Here is a 7,547-nt window from a genome sequence, read left to right on the forward strand (position 1 = left end):
TCTTGCCACGAGTATCCGACTCCAAATGGCCCAAATCTATTCAAAGTAATTGCATAGTGTAAATAACACTTCAAGTAGCTAATTCAAGTAATAAATTCTAAGCTAATACGCGAAATTAGGAAAAATGACTAAAACGCCCCTCGGACCCACGTCTCGGAATCGGGTAAAATTTAAAAATTTAGAAGCCTCACACTCTCAGAGTTCATACATACCAAAATTGTTCCAATCCGAAATCAAAATCTTGATCAAAACCCCAAAATTAGGCCTACGAACCCTTTCCAATTTTTCTCTAATCTCGAATTTAAAGGATGAATTTAAGCATAGATTCGTGGAAATTAATCAGAACCGAGTAAGGATTACTTATCCAAAACACCGAGGTGAAAAATCTCTCTCAAAATCGCCAATCCGAGCTCCCAAATCAATTTTTCTAAGTTTTGAAACTTAACCCTCGATTCTGCCCCTTTTCTGACCAGTGAAACCGCACCTGCGGTCCCGCTTCTGCGTAGACCAAGTCGCACCTGCGACTTTTCATTAAAAACCCAGCTTCCGCACCTGCGACCACTTTTACGCAGATGCAGTCGCTTCTGCGATGAAGCGCCCGCTTCTGTGGTCCCTGCCGGCTCTCCCCTTTTTCGCTTCTGCGATGATAGCGCCGCTTGTGCGGCTCCGCACCTGCGGTCCCCAACCGCAGATGCAGTTATGACAGAAGATCAGCAGCTTCAGCTGCCCCAAACCACTTCTAATTCTTCCGACAACCTTCCAAAATCATCCCGAGGCCCCCGGGACCTCAGCCAAAAATACAAACAAGTCCTATACCACTATTCTAACTTGTATCAACCTTCGGAACACTCAAAACAACATCGAATCATCAAAACACCCTCGGATTAAAGCGTAAGGAGTCCAAAACTTGAAATTTCCGTTTTTGATCAAAAAGTCTATCAAACCTCATCCGAATTACCTGAAATTTTGCACACACGTTCCAAATGACACAACGGACCTACTCCAACTTCTAGAATTCCATTCCGACCCCGATATAAAAATCTCACTATCGAACCGGAAACTTCAAAAATTCGACTTTCGGTATTTCATGCCTAATTAAGCTACGAACCTCCAAAACACAATCCGAACACGCCCCTAATCCCAAAATCACCCAACGGAGCTAACAGAACCAACAGAATTCCATTCCGAGGCCGTCTTTACACTGCTCCAACTACGGTCCAAATTCTAAGGCTAAAACTTTTATTTAGGGACTAAGTGTCCCAAAACACTCCGAAACACAAAACGAATCCTCCCAAAACAACCGGCTGGGTCGTTACAGCTGGGCGGAGTGGGCAGTGATTCTCTGACAGGCTTCGTGGTGGCGGGCGTGGTGAAGAGAAGTGATAGAGGCGGCCGATTTAGGTGAGAATGCTAAAGCTTGGAAGTTCAGGGGTGTTTGGGGTTGAAGAAGAAGGTAGGTCTCGTTGGTTTGGTTAGGGTCACGGCTGATTAGGGTGTCTCTAGGGTTAAGAAGATAGGGTTTTAAGGGTTAGGGATTTGGGGAGATTGGGCTCAATGGGCTAATCTGAAAATTGGGCCTAAATTTGATTCTTTCTTATTGAACAAGACTAAAAATACTCTCCCTATACTAATTATTCCTACTTAAGTAGAAATAAATATTAAAATAAAATTAACCGTTAAAACAAACCTATTTTTGGTATTTTTCAAATATCAACCTAAAAAATAAAAATGGGATTAGATTAAAATCATCGCAAAAATTAAAATAATATTCCTACCAAAAATACTAATATCTTTGAGGGCAAAGTGGAACTATTTTTGCATTTTCGACTTTTATGAAAGGTAGATAAACTGAAAGTAACTAGATAAAATATCAATTAGCTAAATAAAAGAAAATATTTTTGTAATTCTCATTTTTTTGACAAAATAAAGTAAAAGATTCAAAATTAATTGAAATAACTATATTAGACCTAAACCAAATATTTAAATGCTAAAATGTGTAAAATCTTGGGGAGGGTCAAAAATTACATGTCTACATAGGTCTTTCACTTAACGACTCACATTCAGTTTTATACGGATAGATACTTTCAAAGAATTCTGCATTATCTGATTCCATTACCGTATTAACATGAATCTCGGGATTATCGGATTGTTTAACCAAAAACTGACATGCTTTACTATTTGTAGCATATCCAATGAAAACACAATCTACGATTTCTGGTCCGATTTTAACCCTTTTAGGTAAAGAAACTTGTACCTTTGCTAGACACCCCCACACTTTTAAATATTTCAAGTTAAGTTTTCTTCCTTTCCATTTTTCATATGGAATAGATTGCGCTTTATAATGGGGTACTCTGTTGAGTATTCGATTAGCTGTAAGGATAGCTTCCCCCCCCCCCCTACAAACTCTACGGTACTCCGGAACTTATTAATAAAGAATTCATCACTTCCTTTAATGTCCGATTTTTCCTTTCCGCAATTCCGTTGGATTGAGGTGTGTATGGTGCAGTAGTTTGATGGATAATTTCATATTCCGAACATATTTCTGCAAACGGAGATTCATATTCTCCACCTCTATCACTTCTAATTATTTTGATATTTTTATTCAATTGATTCTCCACTTCATTCTTGTATTACTTAGATGCTTCAATTGCTTCATCCTTACTATTAAGCAAATAAACATAACAATATCGAGTGCAATCGTCAATAAAAGTAATAAAATACTTTTTCCCACCTCGAGATGGTGTCGACTTCATATCACAAATGTCAGTATGAATTAAGTCTAAAGGATTTGAATTCCTTTCAACAGACTTATAAGGATATTTTACAAACTTAGATTCAACACATATTTGACATTTCGATTTATTACACTCGAATTTAGGAAATACTTCTAAATTAATTAACTTCCGCAAGGTTTTATAATTGAATGTCCTAAAAGTATATGCCATAAATCATTTGACTCCAATAAATAAGAAGAAGCTGAAATTTTATTCATACTATCAACAACCATTACATTGGGTTTTAAAAGGCCCTCCGTGAGGTAGCCTTTTCCAACATACATTTCATTCTTGCTTACCAACAACTTTATCAGAAATAAATACACATTTGAATCCATTCTTCACAAGTAAAGAAGTAGAAACTAAATTCTTCCTAATAGTAGGAACATGAAGAACGTTGTTGAGCATTAACACCTTGTCGGAAGTCATCTTCAGGAATATCTTCCCATAACCTTCAATCTTGGCTGTTGCATTATTTCCCATGGAAATCTCTTCTTCGGGACCAGCGGTAGAGTAAGTCGCAAATGCTTTTTTGACAGCACAAACATGTCGTGTGGCTCCAGAGTCAATCCACCACTCCTTTGGATTTCCAACTAGGTTGAATTCCGAAAGCGTTGCACAAAGATCATCAATGTCATCATTCTTCTCCACTATGTTGGCTTGTCCCTTCTTTTTATCCTTTTTTGAGAGACGACAATCAGGGCTTTGTGACCAACTTTTCCACAATTGTAGCAGTTGCCCTTGAATTTTTTTTTGTTCTGCTCCTTAGTCTACCCAGAAGAACTCTTCCTCTTCTTACTTTTTGGAGCAGTCTCCTCAACGATATTAGCTCCCATGATCGTTGAATTTCCACGAGACTTCTTCTCGGCTATTTTGTTGTCTACCTCAATCTTTAGTTGTATCACAAGATCTTCCAACTTCATTTCCTTGCGCTTATGCTTAAGATAGTTCTTGAAATCTCTCCACGAAGGAGGCAATTTTTCAATCATTGCATCCACTTGAAATGCTTCATTCACGACCATACCTTTAGCAATAAGGTCGTGAAAAATAAGCTGAAGCTCCTAAACTTGGGTTCCCACAGTTTTGATGTCTATCATTTAATAGTTTAGAAACTTGGCAACCACGAACTTCTTCAAGCATGCATCTTCCGTCTTGTATTTCTTCTCAAGTGCATCCCATAATTCTTTCAAAGTATTCATCGCACTGTACACATTGTACAAGTCATCCTCTAAAGCGCTTAAGATATAGCCTTTGCAAAGAAAATCTGCCTGCTTCCACGCCTCAACAATCATGAACTTCTCATTGTCCGGCATGTCCGCAGCAGGCACTGGAGACTCTTCACAAGTGAATTTCTACATACCAAGTGTGGTAAGCCAGAAGAACACCCTTTGCTGCTATCCTTTGAAGTTGGCTCCAGAAAATTTCCCCGGTTTCTCGGCAGGAGGAACAACAGTGCGGCTTGACGAGGCTATCATCGTTGCAGCAACAGTCGCAGAAGGATTTTCGTTATCAATCGCCGTTTCTCACTGTCAACAACAGAAGAGTTTCAATTAATGGCAAAACCAGAATAGTAAACAATACTATAATTAGTAAACAGTACGTAAAAACTGAAAAATTTATATGCTGTTTCACAGAAAACGATAAAGTTTTTATGTTCTTCAAATCGTTTTCTGAATTTCAATACTCTGATTAAGTTTTTATATCTTCAAATCAGAATAGTAAAATTCAGACGAAGTAGAAAACCACACAGGTTTTAATCACCACAAACAGAATACAGAATATAATAAAATAATTTCCTTAAGATTGTTATCAAAACTGTATTGCTGCAAAACCAGTAAAACGTTAAACATTCTGAAATAAAATCAGAAACAGTAAAATAAGTAGAACCAGTTTAACAAAATAAATTCTGAAAAATAATGTAGGAATAAATCGAGCACACTGAATACACAGTGTGTCCTTAAGGAAATTATTCCCCTCAAGTACCCGAGGTTCTAGAATATATCCTCCAAGATAGAACGATTTAACTCAGCGGAGTGTTGGTATAAAAAATGCCGATGAACAACAAACCACTCGAAGGCTGTAAAACACACTGGAATTTTTTATGTGCAGAAGAAGAAGAAGAAGAAGAAGAAGAAGAAGATCAGAATATTTCGTATGTAAATATTTTGGGATTTGAAGGAATATTTATAGCCCATTTGGAACTGTTTCTGAAAAGCTTTGCAACCTTTCAGAACAGCCATAGCTGTTGGAATAGGTTTGACACTGTTTCTGAAAAGGTTTGCAACCTTTCAGAACAACCACAGCTGTTGAAACAAGTGGGGAAATATTGCGGGAAAAACAAACGGATTTAAAATAATCTGGGAAAGAAAACGGATCGGGTCATGGGTTATTCCGGAATTAATTTTCGTTAATTAATTAATTAAATATTTGAAAAGAATTTTGTCCAAAAAGATTAATCCATCAATCTTTGACCAAATTCGAAGCCGAAGCCGAGCGAGCGATGACAACGATGGCGCGAGGCTTGCCTTCTTCTTAACTCTTTAAGAGCTAAAAGATGAGCCTCTCTATATATACACAAAGATTTTCTTTCCTTCTATCAATGAGGGACAAAGTGCACTAGTAAAGTGAACTCATTCAAAATTTCACTTCCTTCCATTTCTTTTCCCACCATTTTCCATTCACACCTCTTTTGTTATTAATAACAAAATCCAACACATTTAAGTACAGAAGCGTAGTATGAGTACATAAACAGCATGTACCTAGTAAGTATCCAGTCTAACCTCGAAGAAGTAGTGACGAGAGGTCGACTTGACACTTACTAGGGTCAATAATAATGTAAATCAAGTGTTATGCTAAGCATGGATGTCATGAATAAATAACAGTGCTGACTGGAAGTGACAGGTTCTTTCATACATAATATTGCAGTCAACGATCTATATGTCAAGGCATTTAAAACAGTTCAAACCACAGAAAGTGCCAAGCATATAGCATGCGCAAGTAATACCAAGGTCGTACGGCCCAATCCAACATAAAATAAAATGTGCACTGCCGGAGGGTCGAATGGCGCGAACCATAGATGCATCTATTACCCCGCTCGCGAATCATAAATGCGACGCGGTCATACACAGATAAACATATCAAGCATTCAATTAATAATTTATCGGGGAAAACAATTATTCAAGATAATGTCAAACTTCTCTTTAACGACCAAGAAAATATTGTTTAATTGTTAGAAATTCATTTGCCAGGTTTGATATGATTTACGCAATTTAAGTTAACAATAAAGTTACAAATACGGCAAGTAAGGCATGCTCTTGGTTCCTAAACTACCCGGACTTAAGCATAATAGTAGCCACGCACGGACTCTCGTCACCTCGTGCCTACGTAGCCCCCGCATTTAGTGGCAAGTATTCTATTATTTCTCCTATGGGGACAATTCCCTGTTACCAGGTTAGAAAGGAGACTTACCTTGCTCCGAAGCTTACTTCCAATATCAAGAACGTGCTCCAACCCTCAATTCGGAGCCGAACGATCCAAAACTAACCAAAAGGGGTAAGAACTAGTCAATACAAGCTCAAGAGTTCCTATTCTAACTATTAAAGTAATTTCCCAACCCTAAATACAAGTTTCCTAAAATCCATCCCCGGGCCCACGTGCCCGGATTTTGGAAATTTTCAAGGGAAGTTATTACCCATAACCTAAGGATCAAGAATATATGATTTTTACTTCTTTCTAAAACAATTTCCGTAGTAAAATCTTGTTTTTATCAAAACCCTACGTTTTACTCTAAACCCATAATTTTTCACTAATTTACAAGGTATAATCTACCCCTAAACTATGTATTAAACATACATTATGTAGAAATAACTTACCTCATAATGCTAGGCCGAAATCCCCTCTTTGGGGGCTCCCAAATCGCCCAACAATTGAAGGAAATGTGTCAAAAATGACACATTTCCCGTATTAAATGAAGGCACTGCCTTCTGCGATTTCCGCACCTGCGGTTAGGGTACCGCATCTGCAGTATTGCTTCTGCAAGGAAGTGTCTGCATCTGCGGACTTCGCTTGGGCTGGCTGGGGGCCGCATCTGCGGTCTGGGGCCTCTTATGCAGAAAAGGTACCGCATCTGCGGTTCCTGGTCTCCTCCCCTGGGGCCTCACCTGCGAAGGGTTGACCGCTTCTGTGGTCTCGCACCTGCGGCTGGCCGACCGCAGGTGCGGTTATGACAACAACCAGGAGCTTCAGCTCTTTCCAATTTTTCTAACTCAACTAGAGCCTCGTCCAATTGATGCTCAGGGCCCCGCCCAAACATATCGACAAGTTTGAAATCATAAAACGGACTCGCCCAAACCTTCGGAACGCCCGAAACAACGTTAAATCTAAGAATCACCCCCTAAAACCAATTGAATCAAACTTATGAACTTCAAGTTCTTCAATTCACATCCAGTGCGACGAAGCACACTTATACTACTCGGATTGACACCAAATTTTTGCGTGCAAGTCTTAAATGACAATACGGAACTATCCTCGGTCTCGGAATTCTGTTCGGACCTCGATAACACAAAAACCCGCTCCAAACCAAATATTTAAGAACTTCAAAATCCTTAAGGAATCAACTTTCACTATTAGGCGCCAAAACGCTCCCGGGTCATCCAAAACCCGATCCGGACATACGCCCAAGTTCGAAATCATCATACGAACCTGTTGGAACCTTCAATTCCAGATTCCGAGGTCGTTTGCTCAAAATGTTGTCCGATGTCAAACTTGGCCTTT

This window comes from Nicotiana attenuata, unplaced genomic scaffold (genome assembly GCF_001879085.1).
Source record: "Nicotiana attenuata strain UT unplaced genomic scaffold, NIATTr2, whole genome shotgun sequence".
NCBI classification, from domain to species: domain Eukaryota; kingdom Viridiplantae; phylum Streptophyta; class Magnoliopsida; order Solanales; family Solanaceae; genus Nicotiana; species Nicotiana attenuata.